Raw genomic sequence first — 20244 nt, 5'->3', positions numbered from 1 at the left:
ATTCCAGATTCAAGCTTCAAATTCAAAGTCCAATTTGACTTTGAAATTCATTTGTATATTTAAAATTCAATTCTCAAATCAAAATTCCAAATCCAAAGTTAGATCTTAATCCCAACTTGGATCCAGATTTCCAAGTACAATCTCCACTTTTTGGATCTCAGACTTAAGGTCCAAAATCCATCTTAGGATCCAGAATCCAATTCTACTTTGGATCTCAGACTTCAGATCCACTCCATTTTAGGATCCAAAATCCAATTCTACATTGGATCTCAGACTTCAAGATCCAAATCCGTTTTAGAATCCAGAACCCAGTTCTACTTTTGGATCTCAGACTTCAGATCCATATCTGATACTTCAGATCCAAATACATCTTAGGGTCCAGATTCCAACTTCACCTTGGATCTCAGACTCCAGATCCTAAATCCATTTTAAGATCCAAAGTCCAATTTAGGATCCAGATTTCAGATCCAACTTCATCTCAGATCTTAGACTTTTGATCCAACTCCATTTATAATTCAGAATTCAACTTTATCTCGGATCTTAGACTTCAGATCTGATCCCACTTAGAATCCCAGAACCCGGGTCCAACCCTATCTCAGATCTCAAATGTCAGATCCAGTTCCATCTCAGACATTAGATTAAAAATTTCATTTCAAATCTAATTTCATCTCCTATTCTCAAAGCCAATTTCAAAATTATTTCTCAAGTCTAAATTCAAGTTCCTATTTTTACATCGAATTCAAAATCGATCCTTGAAAATCGATTCTAATTCAAAATCCATTTCTGACTTTGAAACTTCATTTCCTTTTTTTACTCATCTTCCAATCATTCTTTTTAAATTCAAAAGATTTATTTTCCCAAACTCTGACTATTTTAAAAACTTAGAACTTCTCTGATCTATCTCAAGTTCTAAGTTAGAATTTTTTTTTACTTTATTATCAAGTTTATATCAGAACACTTGGGAATCTTCAAAATCATCTTTCAAAAGAGCATACATCCTTGCATTGCACAAACATGATTCTTTGTACATTTAGACTTAGGATAAATCCTTAGATAATATTTAGGCAAAGCAAAAAGGCATAAATTCGATCCTTGGTTCGATTACCTCTGGTAAAGGCGCCAGGAACGGTTGATCATGCATATAATTCAGGGTTTATTAACATTAAAATATGCATGATTTTATAAAATAATGTTTCAAAAACCCAATTTTATGATAGTTTTCGAGTAAATGTGCTAAAATGATTTAAAAATAGAAAATGCATGAAAAATAGTTTTATTTTACATTTTTATGCATATTTTAGTTTTTGTTATAGTCATAGTAGTTTTAGTTTTAGTTTTCAATAAAAATAATAATAAAAATAAAAATAAAATAAAAATTAGAGTTAAAAATAGAGTTAGATATATTTTGAAATGAGGTTAGTGTAAATAATTTTTTTAGAGTATTAGTTAGTTTGAGGTTTTTAGTAAATAGTTTGTTTTTTTTTAAATACTCTTTTAAATAGTTTGTTTTTTTTTAACAAACCATTGCACGGTTTGTGTTTTGTTTGAAAATTGAAAAGACTAAAAAAATTATATATATAATAACAAACCGGTTTTACACGGTTTGATTTCTTTGAAAAAACCGAAAAAAAAATAATAAAACTGGCTTGAACCGGTTTGCATTTTTTTCAAACCGGTTCCAGCCGGTTTTGTGTTTTTAAAAACCCCAAAAAAATGCAAGTTCAGGCGTCTCCCCTCTTACGCCTGAGTCTCCCCTTTCTCCTCTTTCCCTCTCTTCTCTCTTTCCTACTCCTTCCCATCCACCGTGTTTCTTCCCTCTTTCTTCCCCTTCTCCCTATCTCTCTTCTCTTTTCCGGTGGTGGTGGATCCTCAATCCGGCGACGGCGTGATGAGGTAGAGGCCATTCTTTTCTAACCCTTCCAGGTGTGATTCACGGTAAGTCTGTTTCTTTTCTTCTTCATCTTCTTCTTCTTCTCCTTCAGTTCTTCTTCTTCGTTCTCCAATCTTCTTTTCTTCTTCTTCTTTTTCATCTTCTTCAGCTTCTTCCGATTTCTTCTTCTTCCTCTTCTTCTTCCTCTTCTTCTTCCAATTCTTCTTCTTCTTTTTCTTCTTCCTCTGCATCTTCTTCTCTCTTCCTAATCTTCTTTTCCTAAATCCCTTTTTCTAATCTTTTGCTTCTCTATGTCTAATCGTGTTGTAGATTAGTGAATCTGTTTTAAGAAAGAAAAAAAATGTAACTCAGCTATTGATTTATGCATCTTCGGTTTCTTATCTTTGTTTTCTTAATTCTGTAATTTTGTTTTGAGTTCATTGTAAGCAATTTTTGCTTTGATTTTCCATGTGATTCAATTTCTAGTCTGAATGTAGATCATTAGTTAATAAAATTGTGATTGAGATCATCTGATGTAATTTGTTTTCGTTGAATTGAGTCTGAAGCAGCAGGAATGTTAAATCCAAGCATTGTGAATTATATTCACAGGAATTTTGTGCTCTACTGTGAGCCGATCTAGTGTATATCGGTCCAGCAAGAAGAAAAAATATATCAATCGGTTGTTTATCTAAATAGCAGAGTCCGATCTGAGGTGGTTTGGCCCATTCAATGCCTAGCAAAGTGTGATCGGCTGAAGTTCATGTGATCAGTGGATGCATAAGGTGTTTGTTGTGTTGTGTCAATTGCATTCCTTACCTTCTCAGATCTGTTCATTACAGCATCTATAAACATTAACAGATACTTCAACGGTGAAGCATCTACTGTGTTGGATCAGATTGAGTAGCATCTGCATCAATTACACTTTAGGCATTTAGTGATTCTCTGCACCAACACTGTGTACCTGAGCATATTACCTATGCAAGGAAGCATGACATTGGATCTGATTTTTGTTCAGTAGAGTATCTGCTTTTACAACAATTACTGTTAATAAATCCATTAGTAAATTCTCTGTTTTTACAGATTCTCAGTGACTTGTTTGTAGAGAAACTGATTTTTGTCCATCATATGTGCATCACGTTCATCTGCTTAGTACAGCAACTGGAACATGAATATTATTTGCATATGCCTCAGTGAATGGCATCATCTTTGATGCTCTGCTATATGTTCAAATCCAATCTTCAAAGTTGATATTGCTTCATCTTCATCTGCTATGTAGCTGTGGTAACATTGAATCAGCAAATTCATGTTTATGCTGCAATGTCATATAGGCATGCATATGCCTTTCGCTCCACTCAAAGTCAGTTGATCTGAAACAATCCCAAATAGCATATAACAAGTCTAGTATTTTACCTTCATCATTTTGTAACTCCCTTAGCATTCTATTCGTAATTTGGAGTTTCTATTTTCTGCATTTTAGTATCGTCCATCTACATTTTACTTATCCCAATTCCTGTTTTGTTTTAGCATTGAATTAACATAAACTGTGTTTAGTATAGTTTTTTTTTCTATCTCTTGTACTGCTCGTGTGCTTGTGATTTGTGCAGGATCGCATAGGAGTGGAGCTAAAGCGCATTTGTGATACAGAGTGCAAGAATAGAAAATGTTTTTCTTTTATTTTAGAATTTAGGAATTTAATTGGGGTTATAAATATTGCACTTTACGCCCTCTGCGAAGGGTATTCATTTGTTGTAATAGTTAGTTGTTTTACTTTTCTTGAACATTTTACATTTCAATAATTCAGCAATAAAGATTAGTTTAGATTTGTGTACTTGAATACAAAATATTCCCGTTCCCTGAGTTCGACCCGGTCTCATCCACTAGTGAGAACCGTTTTTTATTATTTGATGTCTGGTTTTCACATATTTTTCATATAAAGATCTTTTCAAAATTACAATGATTTAAAAGAAGACATCAAATTTTTGGTGTCGTTGCCGGGGAACGGCGTAATATTAGTATTCACTTTATTGCCTAGTGTTTGTGTGCATTTAGGTTTAGAACCACGTATGTGCATATCTTAGAGACGAGCTTACTTTTCTGCACAGCCCACCTACTAGGACCCCCTTAGAGGTGACTGTGTACGATTGGTACCGTACACATAGATTTCATATTTTTAATGCAAAATCTCTGTTATGTGTAAATGCGTGGTGTTTGTTTAGTTTTTGTTGTTTTTAGTTTACTCGCTTTGTGGTTTGCGTGGTTTGGCCGCTTAGTGCGTTAGTTGGGTAGAAAACCCAAAGTTAGGACGTGTGCTACACCGGTCTACTCCAAGGTGTACGCAATGGCTGACGATCATCAATTGATGCGTCCTTTGAGGGAGTACTTCATGCCAAATACGTATACTTCCGCCTCCTGCATCATGAGACCTGATGTAGGAGTGAGCCATTTTGAGATTAAGGCCAGTGTGATTCAAATGTTACCTTCGTTTTATGGCCTTAGCAATGAGGACCCATATCGTCATCTCGACGAATTCCTTGAGATTTGCTCGACTGTGCGAATCAATAACTTTGGAGATGATGCTATGCGGTTGACTTTGTTTCCATTCTCTCTCAAAGATAAAGCCAAGCACTGGCTAAAATCTCTTGAGACGGTTCGTATTACTACTTGGGAAGGAATGCAAAAAGAATTTTTAAAAAAATATTTCCCAATTGGTAAGACGAACCAGTTTCGTAAAGCTATAACCAGTTTTTCTCAAATTGAGGGAGAACAATTTCACGAGTCTTGGGAGAGATTGAAAGATCTTCTCCGCAAGTGTCCCCATCACCAGGTGCCTCGTTGGCAGTTGGTGCAGTATTTTTATGACGGGCTTACTGAGAAGCATCGTCAAATGGTTGATTCGTCTTGTGGGGGCACTTTTATGCTCAAGAGTGAGGACGAGGCGTGGTCTCTATTCGAGACCTTGAGTGAAAACACAATGCATCATACCTTGTCTTCACGGCTCGATAGGACTACATCTCTGTCTAGTGGTCCTAGGAAAGTTGGGATTTCCGAAGTTGGGTCTGAGTTAGAATTGCGTACCAAGGTTGACCAGTTGACTAGGAAGTTAGATCAATTCCTAGCCAACTCCTCGAGAAATCCAATAGAAAGAGTGTGTGAGCTATGTGCTAGCCCTGCACACTGTGTTGCGGATTGTCCGGCAGCACCATTATTCGTTCAAGAGCAGGTGAATGCTGCCCAAGGTTTCGCTAAACCCATGCCCGATTCATTTACATCCTCATATAACCCAGGTTGGCGAAACCAGTTTATTTCCTTATCCCATCAGCCCTCCCAGACACAGTATAGACCCAGTAACCCTTCACAAGGTTACTCGCATCCTATATTTCCACAGGTTCATCCCCAGTATTGTCTACCTTCTCCTCAGGAGCCCATTCCAAGTTCATCATTTCAAGAGAAGATGTTAGAAGCCTTTTCTGATATCAAGGTCACTCTTTGTTCCCATACGCTGTCAATAGCCAAGCTAGAGACTCAAATGGGACAGTTAGCTCAGACATTGAGTAGACAAAGTCAGGGGAACCTTCATAGTCAGTCTGTTGTCTCAAAGGGAGAGGATTCCATGTCATTTGACTTGCAACCCATCGATTCACATCATGAGCAAGTCAAATCTGTTACATCCCTTCAGTATGGGAAGGCGTGTCACTCCACTCAGGAATCAACTCATGAACCTCATATCATTTTTACTGACGAGTCGATCTCCATGATACCTCAACAGAAGGGGCCTTACTCACAGCATACATTTTCATCATATAAAGCCCCATTTTCTCAGCCTGTAGGATCACCGATTGTTTTTAGTAAGCAAGAGGTGCAGATGCAGAAGGTGCTTGACCAAGTCAAGCCTGATCATATTCACCACCTGTCTGAAGTTGCATTCATTGATAGTCGGTCGGTCCTAGACTCTCATTTCTTGACCAGTCTCTCAGATGAGACTAATCTTTGTTCTTCACGTCGAGAGAGTTATGATCCTACAGTTAGAGGTAGACGGGATGGAAACACAGTGCGTAGTGTCACAGATGACACTCTGTTCTTTATAGAGCCTCATTGAGCCTGACTTCATGTCCATGAATCTCATGGACGATGAAGGTTTTTCCAGGGATCCGTCTGGCTGAGGACGTGAAACTTAGCGCTTTATGGGAGGCAACCCATATTCTGTACAGTATTACATTTGTTGTTAGGATTTGTAGATTTTATTTGGTTTTATTTTTCGTTTTCTATCTTTTTCTATGAGTTTCATGTTTTATCATGTATACATTGCATTCATTACATTTATAGAACGTGTATTTTTAATTCATGTCAGGTTATTCTACTCTTTTCCCTCATTTATTTTCTCTCATGTGCATTCACATAGTTTCATATAAGCATGGGGGAGTGTCACTGGGACAGTGTCATTCAAGCATGGGGGAGGGTGTAGTTTGCACACCTTGATATTTCTGTTTACGTTCTTGCACATGTTTACACATTTCTCATGAAAAGTAGATTTTTAAATAAAGAGTTTGAACTTATATGAATGTTATTTCAAATCTGATGTTTTTAGAGGATTTTTTTAAGCCCCACGAAAAATTTTTCTGACATAGATCTAAAAATTATGGTTGTTTATGCGGATTTCGAAGAAATAATGATAGATACATGTTAGAATTTATTTTGAATCATAAATATGAATATGCACAGTTTTAGTTTTGAAAAACTAAGCAAATGAACAAAAGCGTAAAAAATGAGCTCAAAAGAAAAAAAACAGCATGCGTTAGGTTGTTTGGATAATTCCACAATCCTTAGTAGATGGAACTTAGATGTAAGTTGAAACTTTTAATTCCATTTCGAAAAGGAGAGCGGAAAACTTCGTGATCCTAAGTAACTGAGAACAAATACAAGTTGAAATGTTTGACTCTCATGTTATAAAGGTAAATGAAGGAAGTCACTTTTATGTCTTAGTTGATATCTTTTGGTATGTATTGAAAAAGTATAGAAGATATTAACATTGCACAAGGCATAAAAGCAGACCACACGCAAGCTATAAGAGAAAAATAAGTGCGCAAAAAGAAAAAGCGTGAAAAGAAAAAAAAGAGAGAAAAGAGCTTAAAAAGAAAGAAAAGTTCAGTGCTTAGAAGTGTGATTGAGAAAACCTGTGCAGAAGACATATGAGTGAGGATAAGTAAATAATAATATGTTTTTATTGGATTTTCTAAGAATAAAACATAAATAATTGTGATATTTAGAAAAGTGAAAGAAATTCTTTTTCTGTGGTGGTATATACAAGACTCTAATTATGTTTTGATTTTGAAATAACAGGAAATATTTGTGAAAATAAAGTCTTTGATTACCTACTGATTGTGAGGATGTGTAATATTATGCATACATGACAGAGATGTTTGTGGGTAGCATCACTGCAAACCCTCACGAGACCTTACTCGTCCACTTGGGTAACCCAGGGGTTGAAAGGGCTTGTTGCATGAGCTAAATGCAACTGTGATTCCTACGAAAGTGAGTTATATGATAGTTTGATTTCATGCATTTTTCTAGTTTGCTCGAGGACTAGCAAAACATAAGCATGGGGGTATTTGATCATGCATATAATTCAGGGTTTATTAACATTAAAATATGCATGATTTTATAAAATAATGTTTCAAAAACCCAATTTTATGATAGTTTTCGAGTAAATGTGCTAAAATGATTTAAAAATAGAAAATGCATGAAAAATAGTTTTATTTTACATTTTTATGCATATTTTAGTTTTTGTTATAGTCATAGTAGTTTTAGTTTTAGTTTTCAATAAAAATAATAATAAAAATAAAAATAAAATAAAAATTAGAGTTAAAAATAGAGTTAGATATATTTTGAAATGAGGTTAGTGTAAATAATTTTTTTAGAGTAGTTAGTTAGTTTGAGGTTTTTAGTAAATAGTTTTTTTTTTAAATACTCTTTTAAATAGTTTGTTTGTTTTTAACAAACCATTGCACGGTTTGTGTTTTGTTTGAAAATTGAAAAGACTAAAAAAATTATATATATAATAACAAACCGGTTTTACACGGTTTGATTTCTTTGAAAAAACTGAAAAAAAAAATAATAAAACCGGCTTGAACCGGTTTGCATTTTTTTCAAACCGGTTCCAACCGATTTTGTGTTTTTAAAAACCCCAAAAAAATGCAAGTTCAGGCGTCTCCCCTCTTACGCCTGAGTCTCCCCTTTCTCCTCTTTCCCTCTCTTCTCTCTTTCCTACTCCTTCCCATCCACCGTGTTTCTTCCCTCTTTCTTCCCCTTCTCCCTATCTCTCTTCTCTTTTCCGGTGGTGGTGGATCCTTAATCCGGCGACAGCATGATGAGGTAGAGGCCATTCTTTTCTAACCCTTCCAGGTGTGATTCACGGTAAGTCTGTTTCTTTTCTTCTTCATCTTCTTCTTCATCTTCTTCTTCTTCTCCTTCAGTTCTTCTTCTTCGTTCTCCGATCTTCTTTTCTTCTTCTTCTTCTTCTTCTTCTTCTTCTTCTTCTTCTTCATCTTCTTCAGCTTCTTCCGATTTCTTCTTCTTCCTCTTCTTCTTCTAATTCTTCTTCTTCTTCTTCTTCCTTTGCATCTTCTTCTCTCTTCCTAATCTTCTTTTCCTAAATCCATTTTTCTAATCTTTTGCTTCTCTATGTCTAATCGTGTTGTAGATTAGTGAATCTGTTTTAAGAAAGAATAAAAATGTAACTCAGCTATTGATTTATGCATCTTCGGTTTCTTATCTTTGTTTTCTTAATCCTGTAATTTCGTTTTGAGTTCATTGTAAGCAATTTTTGCTTTGATTGTCCATGTGATTCAATTTCTAGTCTGAATGTAGATCATTAGTTAATAAAATTGTGATTGAGATCATCTGATGTAATTTGTTTTCGTTGAATTGAGTCTGAAGCAGCAGGAATGTTAAATCCAAGCATTGTGAATTATATTCACAGGAATTTTGTGCTCTACTGTGAGCCGATCTAGTGTATATCGGTCCAACAAGAAGAAAAAATATATCAATCGGTTGTTTATCTAAACAGCAGAGTCCGATCTGAGGTGGTTTGGCCCATTCAATGCCTAGCAAAGTGTGATCGGCTGAAGTTCATGTGATCAGTGGATGCATAAGGTGTTTGTTGTGTTGTGTCAATTGCATTGCTTACCTTCTCAGATCCGTTCATTACAGCATCTATAAACATTAACAGATACTTCAACGGTGAAACATCTACTGTGTTGGATCAGATTGAGTAGCATCTGCATCAATTACACTTTAGGCATTTAGTGATTCTCTGCACCAACACTGTGTACCTGAGCATATTACCTATGCAAGGAAGCATGACATTGGATCTGATTTTTGTTCAGTAGAGTATCTGCTTTTACAACAATTACTGTTAATAAATCCAATAGTAAATTCTTTGTTTTTACAGATTCTCAGTGACTTGTTTGTAGAACAACTGATTTTTGTCCATCATATGTGCATCACGTTCATCTGCTTAGTACAACAACTGGAACATGAATATTATTTGCATATGCCTCGGTGAATGGCATCATCTTTGATGCTCTGCTATATGTTCAAATCCAATCTTCAAAGTTGATATTGCTTCATCTTCATCTGCTATGTAGTTGTGGTAACATTGAATCAGCAAATTCATGTTTATGCTGCAATGTCATATATGCATGCATATGCCTTTCGCTCCACTCAAAGTCAGTTGATCTGAAACAATCCCAAATAGCATATAACAAGTCTAGTATTTTACCTTCATCATTTTGTAACTCCCTTAGCATTCTATTCGTAATTTGGAGTTTCTATTTTCTACATTTTAGTATCGTCCATCTACATTTTACTTATCCCAATTCCTGTTTTGTTTTAGCATTGAATTAGCATAAATTGTGTTTAGTATAGTTTTTTTTTTGTATCTCTTGTACTGCTCATGTGCTTGTGATTTGTGCAGGATCGCATAGGAGTGGAGCTAAAGCACATTTGTGATACAGAAATGCAAGAATAGAAGATGTTTTTCTTTTATTTTAGAATTTAGGAATTTAATTGGGGTTGTAAATATTGCACTTTACGCCCTCTGCAAAGGGTATTCATTTGTTGTAATAGTTAGTTGTTTTACTTTTCTTGAACATTTTACATTTCAATAATTCAGCAATAAAGATTAGTTTAGATTTGTGTACTTGAATACGAAATATTCCCGTTCTTTGAGTTCGACCCGGTCTCATCCACTAGTGAGAACCGGTTTTTATTATTTGATGTCTGGTTTTCACATGTTTTTCATATAAAGATCTTTTCAAAATCACAACGATTTAAAAGAAGACATCAACGGTCGAACCTCGTACCGAAGAGCGAATCCCGTCTCTCCATTTTCCCGCAATATATTTCAAAATGGAGGCGAGTTAAATTTCTAAATATTTTCAAATCAAGGTCAAGTGAGACCCCACAAAGGAGTTCCTCTCTCTCTTCTCTTCTTTCTTTTCTCTTCTCTTTTTCTTTTCTATCTTTTATTCTCCTCCCTTTAAAAAAGAGGAAAATAGAGGTCAGAAAAGGAAAAGAGAAGGAAGAGAGAGAAACCACAAGAGAGAAAATTTTTTACGATGATCACAGTTTTGGCGACCGAGATGGGACAAGTCTTCATTCGGTCGGATCTATGCCTTTGCTTTGCTTTAATATTTTCTAAGTCTTTATTCTTCTATGTCAGCTTCATTTTTTCATACAAACCTTAGGAGCCTAGACTCTGTCCTAAGCTGACATCATTGCATATAGGATCTAAGTATGGTTTGGTAGGACCATATTGAGGAGATTATTCCATGTTCACATTAGATTTAGGCTCAAATACAACTCTTCTCAAATTTAGGGATTGAATGTAAAACAATGTATGCAAGTGTATGCTTCTTTTCATTTAAATTCTATCTCTTTTAGGACTTGCATTAGAGCTTTCTGGTTTTATTGCATGTTGAACATGTTTTTGAAAACATCCCTACCTATATTGTCTTGACCTTCATGTTGCTGGGTTGTCTCACTGAACCATAGTTCGGGAGAGAGCCTCACAACTGGACCACTTATTTGGGTTCGAGCCCCCCCTACCACGTACCTAAGGGCCATAGTCCGAGGTATATCGGTAGGTGCTCAAGGATGTTGGAAAGCCATTACCTTAGAACCAGAGAATTATTTTTGTGCCACGTACTTCGAGCTTCGGCCTGAGTATATCGACATACCTTGATTGGAATCGGATGATCTAAACCATAGAGTTAGGATTAAGGTCCTACAAGCTATTTTGAATATTACATTTAGAGTCAGCCTTTAGGGAGTGCTGTGTGCGCATCCTTGTTTGTGCAGCTCTGATTGTGCAATGTTTTCTTGTATTCTCCTATATACATATCAAGCTTTTTCAAAACCCTGGGTGTATTATCCAAAATTTTCCTCTATTTTCAAAAACCCCAGGTGTGTATTTTTCTTTACCTACATTCTTTTCTCTTTTGTGTCAAATTTTTCTTTAAAAACCCTGGAAATCCCTTTTCCTAAACTCCCTTGATCTTGTAAAATTTTCGGGATTTGTGTTTATCCTCTTCTTTCATCAAAAGTCTATCCGTAAGTCCTGCATTCTATCTGATTCTCTCCATCTGTTGCCTCAGTATCATTCCGATGGCATCCGATTCTCTTGATACTATCTTTCCCAGGGATCATATCTTCTATCAAATGAGGGATGGAACCCCAGATCATTGGGTCATTCAGTCTCATTCCTTTTTCTCACGATGGTATTATTCCTGGCTCGCCACCTTCTCGCGTATGTTCCCAGACCACTTGGATGATTGTGGATTGGAGATGGCATCGACAGTGGGCAAGCGAACCATCAACGACAGTTTGATTCAGGCTATGGAAGAACGGTGGAACCCGCGTACCTGCACGTTCTGGTTTCCATGGAGAGAGATGACTCTGCTAATGGACGAGTTCAATGACATCATGGGATTGTCAGAACTAGCTGGTCAGACAGATGATCCGGTCAAGCAGCAATTCCTGATCAATGTCAAGGGGATAGATGTTCGAAAAGCATTAGCCAGAGCTACAAGGAGCAGATCTTGGCCTCTTACCGAGATCAACGGAAGTCAGTTCATCGACCTGTTCGAACTCTATTGCAAATATGGAGCCTACGAGAAAGTTGACACCTTGTCTCAGGCAGCGAAGGAAAGAATCCAGCACGCCATAATCCTATGCACAATGGGATTAGCATTCTTTCAAGATGGCCAGAATTTCATTGATGTCAGAGTCACCCAACTCTTTCGAAGATAGAGAAGCAAGCAGACCCGTCAGCTTTCAGTATCTATGGCATCTCTAGCCTTTCTCTACAGAGGCTTAGCTCGTTTTGCCCTCAGACAGACCATTTTGGTAGAAGGATGCACGTATGCTTTGCAGTCGTGGTTCCTGCGACATGTTCCATCGAAGGCCAGTTCCTTCAGATTCAACAGCAAGAAGCCGAAGTCTGTGGTTCAGTACCGAACTTTGATCGAGAGTCTGCACCAGGAAGAGATCCTCTGGGATTACTTTGACAGAAAAGAATCAGTTCCTCGCTACACTTATGCTCGTAGCAAGCATTACAGATTGTTTGACCCTTTCTTCTGTGTCGACTATCAGCCAGAGAGGTGTCTCAGACAGTTCTCGCAGCGGCAGATTCATGTCAACACTCGCTTCCCGATGGGCCACATGCCAGAATTCGATCTGCAGTCAGATCAGTGGTCTGGGGCATACCATGTAACCAAATACACTTGGAACTCCTTCATTCCTTTGTCTATATTTCCTGATCCTAATGTATCTTCAGAATATCGAGAATGGTGGCAAACTGTCTGCCTACCTTCTCTTTGTATTTAAATTTTGTCGTCAATAAAAATGCAACTTTTTGTTCTAATAAAAAGCTCTTTATGGCCAAATTTTATTCTTTTATTTTATTTTATATGGTCACGATCCCCGTGACGACCTCATCCCTAGTAATGAGACTTTTTTCTTATATTCTTCTTCGATTATCTCTCATCATGATGGACGACCTCGCCTAAGTCATAAGGCGCATTTTTGTTGCCACAAAATGGTGACACAATTATCACAAAATTTGTGATGACCCGATCCCTAGTGATGGAATAACTTGTCTAAATTGTCTATCAATTCCTCCTTTCCTGTCTTTTTCTCAAAATGTCGCATTTTCAAAAAATTCCTCTGAGCTCTAACCATTTCTTTATTTCTACAGAAATCATTGGCATTGACAAGATGGTTCAGATCAGAGCTGAAAAGGAGACTACCCCTCAGCACAGCGACAGTGAAGCCGAGGCAACAAACTCTCCTAAGTCAGTTAGAGGGCAGAATTAGAACAAAACTGATGATATAGATCTTGCCATGTACAACCTGTTTAAGAGAATGATGACCAGAATGATGTCAGAGCAAGCTGAGGCCAGTCAGAAGAAGGTCATTCCGAAGGGCAAACCAAAGAAGAAAGTTGTGAAAAAGCTAGTCAGAATCGTCAGAAAGAAAGTCCAGTCTGACACCACTTCTAAGGATTCGGAATCAGCCGAGTAAGAATCAGAAGAGGAAGAGCAGTTTGTTTACCATCAGAATCCTCCACAGCAGTTCGTAAAGATCACTGCAGAACCTGAATCTGTAAATAAACCTATTCCAGTTAATGATCCAATGCACGAACAGATGAGGGAAATGACTCAAGCCATTAAGGATATTCAGACCAAAAGCAAAGGCAAACATACTTACTCTGGTGAAGATTTTTACAATGGCCTAGATGGGGATGATAATTTGGAAAATCTTCCTCTCAAGTTTCTCAAGTTTGACGATACCAGCAACCCGAAGGCTCATCTGGCCACATTCTATGCTGAGTGTGGCCATTTCAGGAAGGATAACCGAGTGTTATTCATTTGCTTTCCTTGCAGCCTAGAGGGTGTAGCAGCCAGGTGGTATGCAGACCACATTAATCTTATCGAACTACGAGAGTTCGATAAAGTTGTTAATTTGTTCATTGAGCGATTCATGTTCAATGTTGAAGCCTCACCAACTCTTAACCATCTGTACAATCTGAAGCAGAATGAGGGTGAGAGAGCTAGCGAATTCATCCACAGGTGGAGGAGCACCTGTAACAGAATGAAGGTTTTCATCCCAGAAGAGTACGCCCTACAGATTATTTTGAACAACTTTGCTCAGCCTCTGAGGAACCTCATTTCTACCTCTCCTGCCAAATCATTCATCAAGTTGATTGAGAGAGCCAAGTGGCTTGAGACCGGATTAGATAACGACCTCTACGAAGGGTACCCATTCGTCCGAGGTAACCCCAATCAAAAGAAAAAGGCGCATGTCGCCTACTCTACAGAGTTTTCAGATCATGGCGGTAGCTCTAACAACAAGAAGAGCAAGAGAAATCGCCAAAAAGACTCTGGACCCCCTAAAGCTGAAAGAACCAACTCTGCAACCCAAAAAGGAAAATTTGTAAAGCCGCAGCCTGTCCAAGCAGCGCCACGGCCAGAAGCAAAGCAACAAGAAAAGCCAAAACACGAGGAATGGAGATCGAGAGTTTACAGCTCTAGAACAGTCCCGTGAAGACATCTTGGATTATATGATGTCAAATGGAATGATAAAACTCCCCAAAGTGGCTGATCCTCCAGTAGCTATGGGAAAATGGACTGATAAGTTCTGCAAGTTCCACCAGACTGTTGGACATGACACCGAACATTGTTTTGTCCTTAAAAATATCATTCAGGACTGTATTGACAAGAACTTGTTAATCGAAGATGAGGAAGAACAACCGGAAATCTTGTCCAAGCCATTTCCTAAACACTCTGCATCGGTGATTTCAGAACAAACAGTCTTCCTCAAGAACAGTATCCAGCCGTGTTCCAGTCAGGACATTCAGGATCAACATCACGTTCTCGTCCTCCGTCAAGCGCAGTCTTCCGCCAAGAAGGTGGGTATTACTGCATTTTCCAACAACAAGAAACCAAACAAGGATCCAGTCAAAGTGACGGCCGAAATTGCCAAGCTAGTCCTCAGGATTCTGAAGCGCTTTATCAAGGCGACTTCGAAGAAAAATGAAACTTCAGGGTCAGTTCAGAAGCCAATTACTGCTTTATCCAATATCTCTATCCTGGATCTGACCCATGCTTCCCCAGAGCATCATCAAGTGCTAGAAGATCTACTAAGAAAGATCAAAGTCAAACCTAGCACAACGTCGCAAGATATGGTACAGATCGTCAACCAGGCCATGACGAATGCACCCATTACATTTTCTGATGAGGATCGACCAAAGCCTCATTCTTTCCATAACAACACCTTATACATAGTGGTGCAGACCAGGGGCATGACAGTCCCTCATGTGCTGGTTGATGGAGGCAACAGCCTCAATATTTGTCCCGAGATGACAGCCAAGGCTTTGGGTCTGAGAGAAGAAGAATATACCTCAGATCTCATAATGATCTACGATTTTGACAACCACGGGCAGACAACCAGGGGGAAGATTTTTCTCAAAATTTTCATCAACTATTCAGTGCATACAGTCCTGTTTCATGTGGTCAATGTGCCGCCCATGTACAACCTTCTTCTGGGGCGCACTTAGATCCACAACGCCAATGCGGTTCCTTCGACCCTTCACCAGTGTATCAAATGGTCGAAGGGAGGTATGATTACTATGGTCCTAGGAGAGGACCCGGAAGAGCGACTCCCGCAGCCAATGATTCATCGTCCTACTTTCACTGCCGACATCCCAAGCATCAGGGAAGTCGATGAAATCAATCTCAATGAAAGCCTGGACATGCTGAAATTGAAAGAAGTCCAGCCAACAGAAAATGTTGCAGCAGTGGTTCAGTGGCAGGGACCTCACTTCTTCAAGCTAGGTGGGTGCCTCGACTGCACTTCACTCAAAGATCACCCTCTGTTTCGCCAATTCACAAAAAACAAGAAGGGATTTGATCTTCTGATGAAACATGGCTACCAGCCCTTAAGGGGCCTTGGTAAAAATGGAGATGGCATCCTGGAGCCGATTGACCCCGCTCGGCATGTTGATAATACAGGCTTGGGTTTCACCGGTCAGTCGTCCGACAGAAAGACCACCTTCGTCAAGGGAGCCCAGTGAAGAAGACAATGTCAGTGTTTTTTGTTTTCTTTTCTTTTCATGACATCTTGTAGGGGCACAAAATCCGCCCCAGTTTCCTTCTTTTCTTTAAAGCATTTATAAATATCAAGAATATTTCAAATCAATGAAATTTTGATTCCTATTTCTCATCTTGGTGTACACAAATTCTTTGCTTATATCCTTGTCTATATTGTCATTCTCTGTTTCTGTACAAAAGGCTATTTTTTTAAATATCTTACCTTTTTCTCAAAAACCTTCTTTGCGCTTTCAGGATCGCTGGAATCATGGCTCCTAAATCGCTCAAAAAGCTCATTATTAATACCAACTTTTCTCAAAATAAATCCAAACCGGCCAGAATCTGCAAGGCTAAGACAGGGGCCGAAATCAGCAAGGTGACAACGTAGATCGAAGAGTTAGCAGAGTTCGACTCAGCGATTCAAGAGCTGCCAGAGTTTGCCAGTATTCAGAAGCAGGACGAACCATCGCCATTGGTTCAAGATCCGACAGAGGATGTCAACATCGGTTCATAAGATGATCCAAAAATCCTCAAAATTGGCTTCAGCCTAAATCCAGATGAGAAGGAAAGGCTCGTCTATTTTCTCAAACAGCATCAGGAAGTCTTTGCTTGGACTTATGAGGATATGCCAGGCTTAGATCCCAAGTTGGTCGAGCATCGCCTTGTGTTGAAGCCGGATTGCAAGCCAATCAAGCAGAAATTGAAGAACATGGATCCCCGAGTGGCACCGCAAGTTAAAGAAGGACTTGAAGAGTTGTTAAAAGCAGGATTCATCCGAACTATCGAATACCCAGACTGGCTGGCAAACATTGTGGCAGTTCCCAAAAAAAATGGCAAAGTCTGAATTTGCATTGATTTCAGGGATCTGAACAAGGCAACCCCAAAAGATGATTACCCACTCCCCAACATCGATCTTTTGATCGACAACACGGCAGGCCATGCCATGTTTTCCTTTATGGATGGGTACTCATGCTATAACCAAATCAAATTGGCCGCTTGTGACCAATCAAAAACCTCTTTTACCAGGCCTTGGGGCACATTTTGCTACACAGTTATGCCATTTGGACTCAAGAACGCTGAGGCAACCTATCGGAGAGCAATGACAGTTATTTTCCATGACCAGATACATAAGAACATGGATGCCTATGTGGATGACATCTTGGTCAAATCCAAAGAAGGAGAGGATCATCTTGATGCTCTCGGCCAAGTCTTTGAAAGACTTATCCTCTACAAGTTGAGACTCAATCCGCAAAAATGTGTCTTCGGAGTAGAGTTAGGAAAACTACTTGGCTATATGATCAGCAAGAAAGGCATAGAAGTGGATCCTACCAAGGCAAAGGTGATCATTGATATGCCGCCTCCCACCAATCTTAAAGAACTGCGAAGCCTTCAGGGGTGCATTCAGTCTATGCGTCATTTTATCTCCAATTTGGCCATGAGATGCGAACCCTTCAATCACCTATTGAAAAAAGAAGTGAAATTTGAGTGGGGACCAAAATGTCAGCTCTCATTTGAGCGCATTAAGCAGTATCTTCTAAATTCACCTGTTCTGAAGCCACCAGAACTAGGGAAGTCGCTACTCTTATATATTTCCGTCAACCATAATGCTTGTGGCAGATTTCTTGCGCAGTATGAGGAAGGCAGCCGGATAGAGCATGTCATCTACTACATAAGCAAGACTTTCATTGATTATGAGAAAAGATATTCTCAAATGGAGAAGACATGTCTAGCCTTGGTGTGGATGTGTCAGAAGCTGAGACATTATCTGTTAGCATCAGAAATAAAATTTTTATCAAGGTTCAATCCTCTCAAGTACATCCTTGAGCAACCTTTTCTTACGGGACAAATTGCAAAATGGCAAGCCCTCCTGATGCAGTACAACTTGGAGTATGTATCCCAAAAGTCAGTTAAGGGCTAGTCCATCCCAGATCAGTTGGCAGATTTCCCGTTGACAAAAGAGATCAAAGCGGAAGATGATTTTCCTGATGATCGCATCTGCAATATTCAAGAGTCCCTAGTTTTGACCCTTTTTTTTTATGAAGCCAAGAACATGTCTGGTAAAGGGATTGGGATCTTGTTGATCACTCCCGAAAAAGAGATGATCCCTTATTCCCTCAAGCTCAATTTTCAATGTACTCACAACATGGCCGAGTACAAAGCTTTAATACAAGGCCTCAAAATTTTGCAAGACTTCAATGTCAAGAGAGTACATGCCTTCGGCGACTCATTGCTTGTTGTCAGTCAAGTTAATGCTGAATGGCAAGTCAAGGATTCAAAATTAATCCCTTATCAGAAGATTACCTTAGCTCTCATAGGCAACTTTGAAGAATTTCAGCTCAATCATGTCAAGAGGGAATACAACCATATAGTTGACGGCCTAGCCTGTCTAGGTTCCATTTTGTCGTTCAAAGATAGTGAATCCTGTCGTTTCTTCGAGATCGGCAGACTTGATCAACCTGCCTACATTCCAGATGAATAAGTGAACCAAGCCACTCAGAAAGAGAAGCCTTGGTACCAAGACATCAAAAGCTTTATTGAAACTGGTAAATTTCCATCTGAAATGCCAAGAAAGGAGCAGCATGCGATCCAACACATGTCGGCCCGTTATTTCATCCTTGCCAACACTCTCTACCGTCGTGGGTTCAGTTCTGAGTATGCCAAATGCTTAGACAGAGACGAAGCCATGGAAGTTGTCTGAGAGGCACACGAGGGAATTTGTGGTGGTCACGTCGGCTACCAAACGCTCATTAAACAAATCATCCGAACAAGATATTACTGAAAAACCATGCAGCAGGATTGCCATCATTTTGTAAGAAAGTGCATCAAGTGTCAAATGCACGCACCTTCAATTCATGCGCCAGCCGCATACTTGCAATCCGTGGTTTCTCCTTGGCCTTTTTCAATGTGGGCCTTCGACGTGGTAGGTTCGATCACTCCTTCGGCTTCTAATGGCCACCGATATTTTCTCGCAGCTACAGAATACTTCACCAAATGGGTCAAAATTGTAACTCTGCTAACAGTGGAAGGCCGACACGTAGTTTCTTTCATTCATAAGAATCTCCTTTGTCGCTTTGGTGTCCCACATGATATTGTGTCAGACAATGGCAGCCACTTCAAGAATGAGAGAATAAAGACCTTCTGCTCAAAGTTCAGGATTCATCACCATTTCTCAGCTCCTTACTATCCTCAAGGAAATGGCCAGGCAGAGGCCACCAACAAGATTTTGATCCACATTTTGGAAAGAACTATGGAAATGGGCCGTGATTGGCACGAGAATATGCACGACGCACTTTGGGCGTACCGAACCACCATTCGGACCCCAACCAATGCTACTCCTTCAGAGCTTGTCTACGGGACCGAGGTAGTGTTACCTCTCCATGTTCAGAAGCCCACACTCAAGTTTGTGTCGCTCATTGAACTTCCGCTTGATCAATATCAACAGCAGAGGTTGGTACAGCTAGATCTGCTAGACGAGAAAAGGCTCGATGCAGCAGAGCACGCTCAATCCTATCGTCAGAGGATAGCTCGACACTACGCTAAATCAGTTATTGAAAGAAGATTCTGAATTAATGATCTTGTGCTCAGATCGATAGCTCGTCTCAAGCATCGGCCATGGGGCAAGTGGTCACTCAATTGGGAAGGCCCTTATGTGGTTAAAGAAGCGCTGCCTCGCAATTCCTATCGTTTGATCAACGCTGATGGGGTGAAACTGCCAGATCCTATCAACACTCTACATTTGAAGAGATTCTACACTTAAATTGTTCATTCTAGCCTTTGTACTCTTCAGAAGTCCTTTTCAATAAAGCAATAATCTTCTATTGAATTCTCACATTCTTCTCCCTGATACTGGGGCATTTTATTTTTGATCTATACTTGTCTTCATTCATCATATGCAGGCAGGATCAAACGAATCTCTTTCTAAAAATCTTATCAACTTTTCGGTTAATCTCGTTATCTTTATTAAGTTGCATTCATTTCATTTTTCAATCTAATCAAATTTTCATCAATTTATTGTCAATTTTATCAATTTTGTCAAATTTTATCAAGCTTTATCAATCTTATTAAATTTTATTCCTTTATTTTTAAACCCTGTCAGGTTAAGGGATAAACCTGATGCCTCATTTCAATGAGGTATTTCCCTTTCAGGTTAAAAGATAAAACCTGAACCTCGTCCTGCGAGGCCCTTTATCTACTTTCAAGACAAGGGATAGTCCTAAAATCTTTTTA

The sequence above is a fragment of the Nuphar pumila genome, chromosome 11 (genome assembly GCF_984573655.1).
Source record: "Nuphar pumila chromosome 11, dmNupPumi1.hap1.1, whole genome shotgun sequence".
Taxonomy (NCBI): domain Eukaryota; kingdom Viridiplantae; phylum Streptophyta; class Magnoliopsida; order Nymphaeales; family Nymphaeaceae; genus Nuphar; species Nuphar pumila.
The sequence above is the reverse complement of the archived record's forward strand: the minus strand, read 5'-3'. Positions refer to the sequence as shown.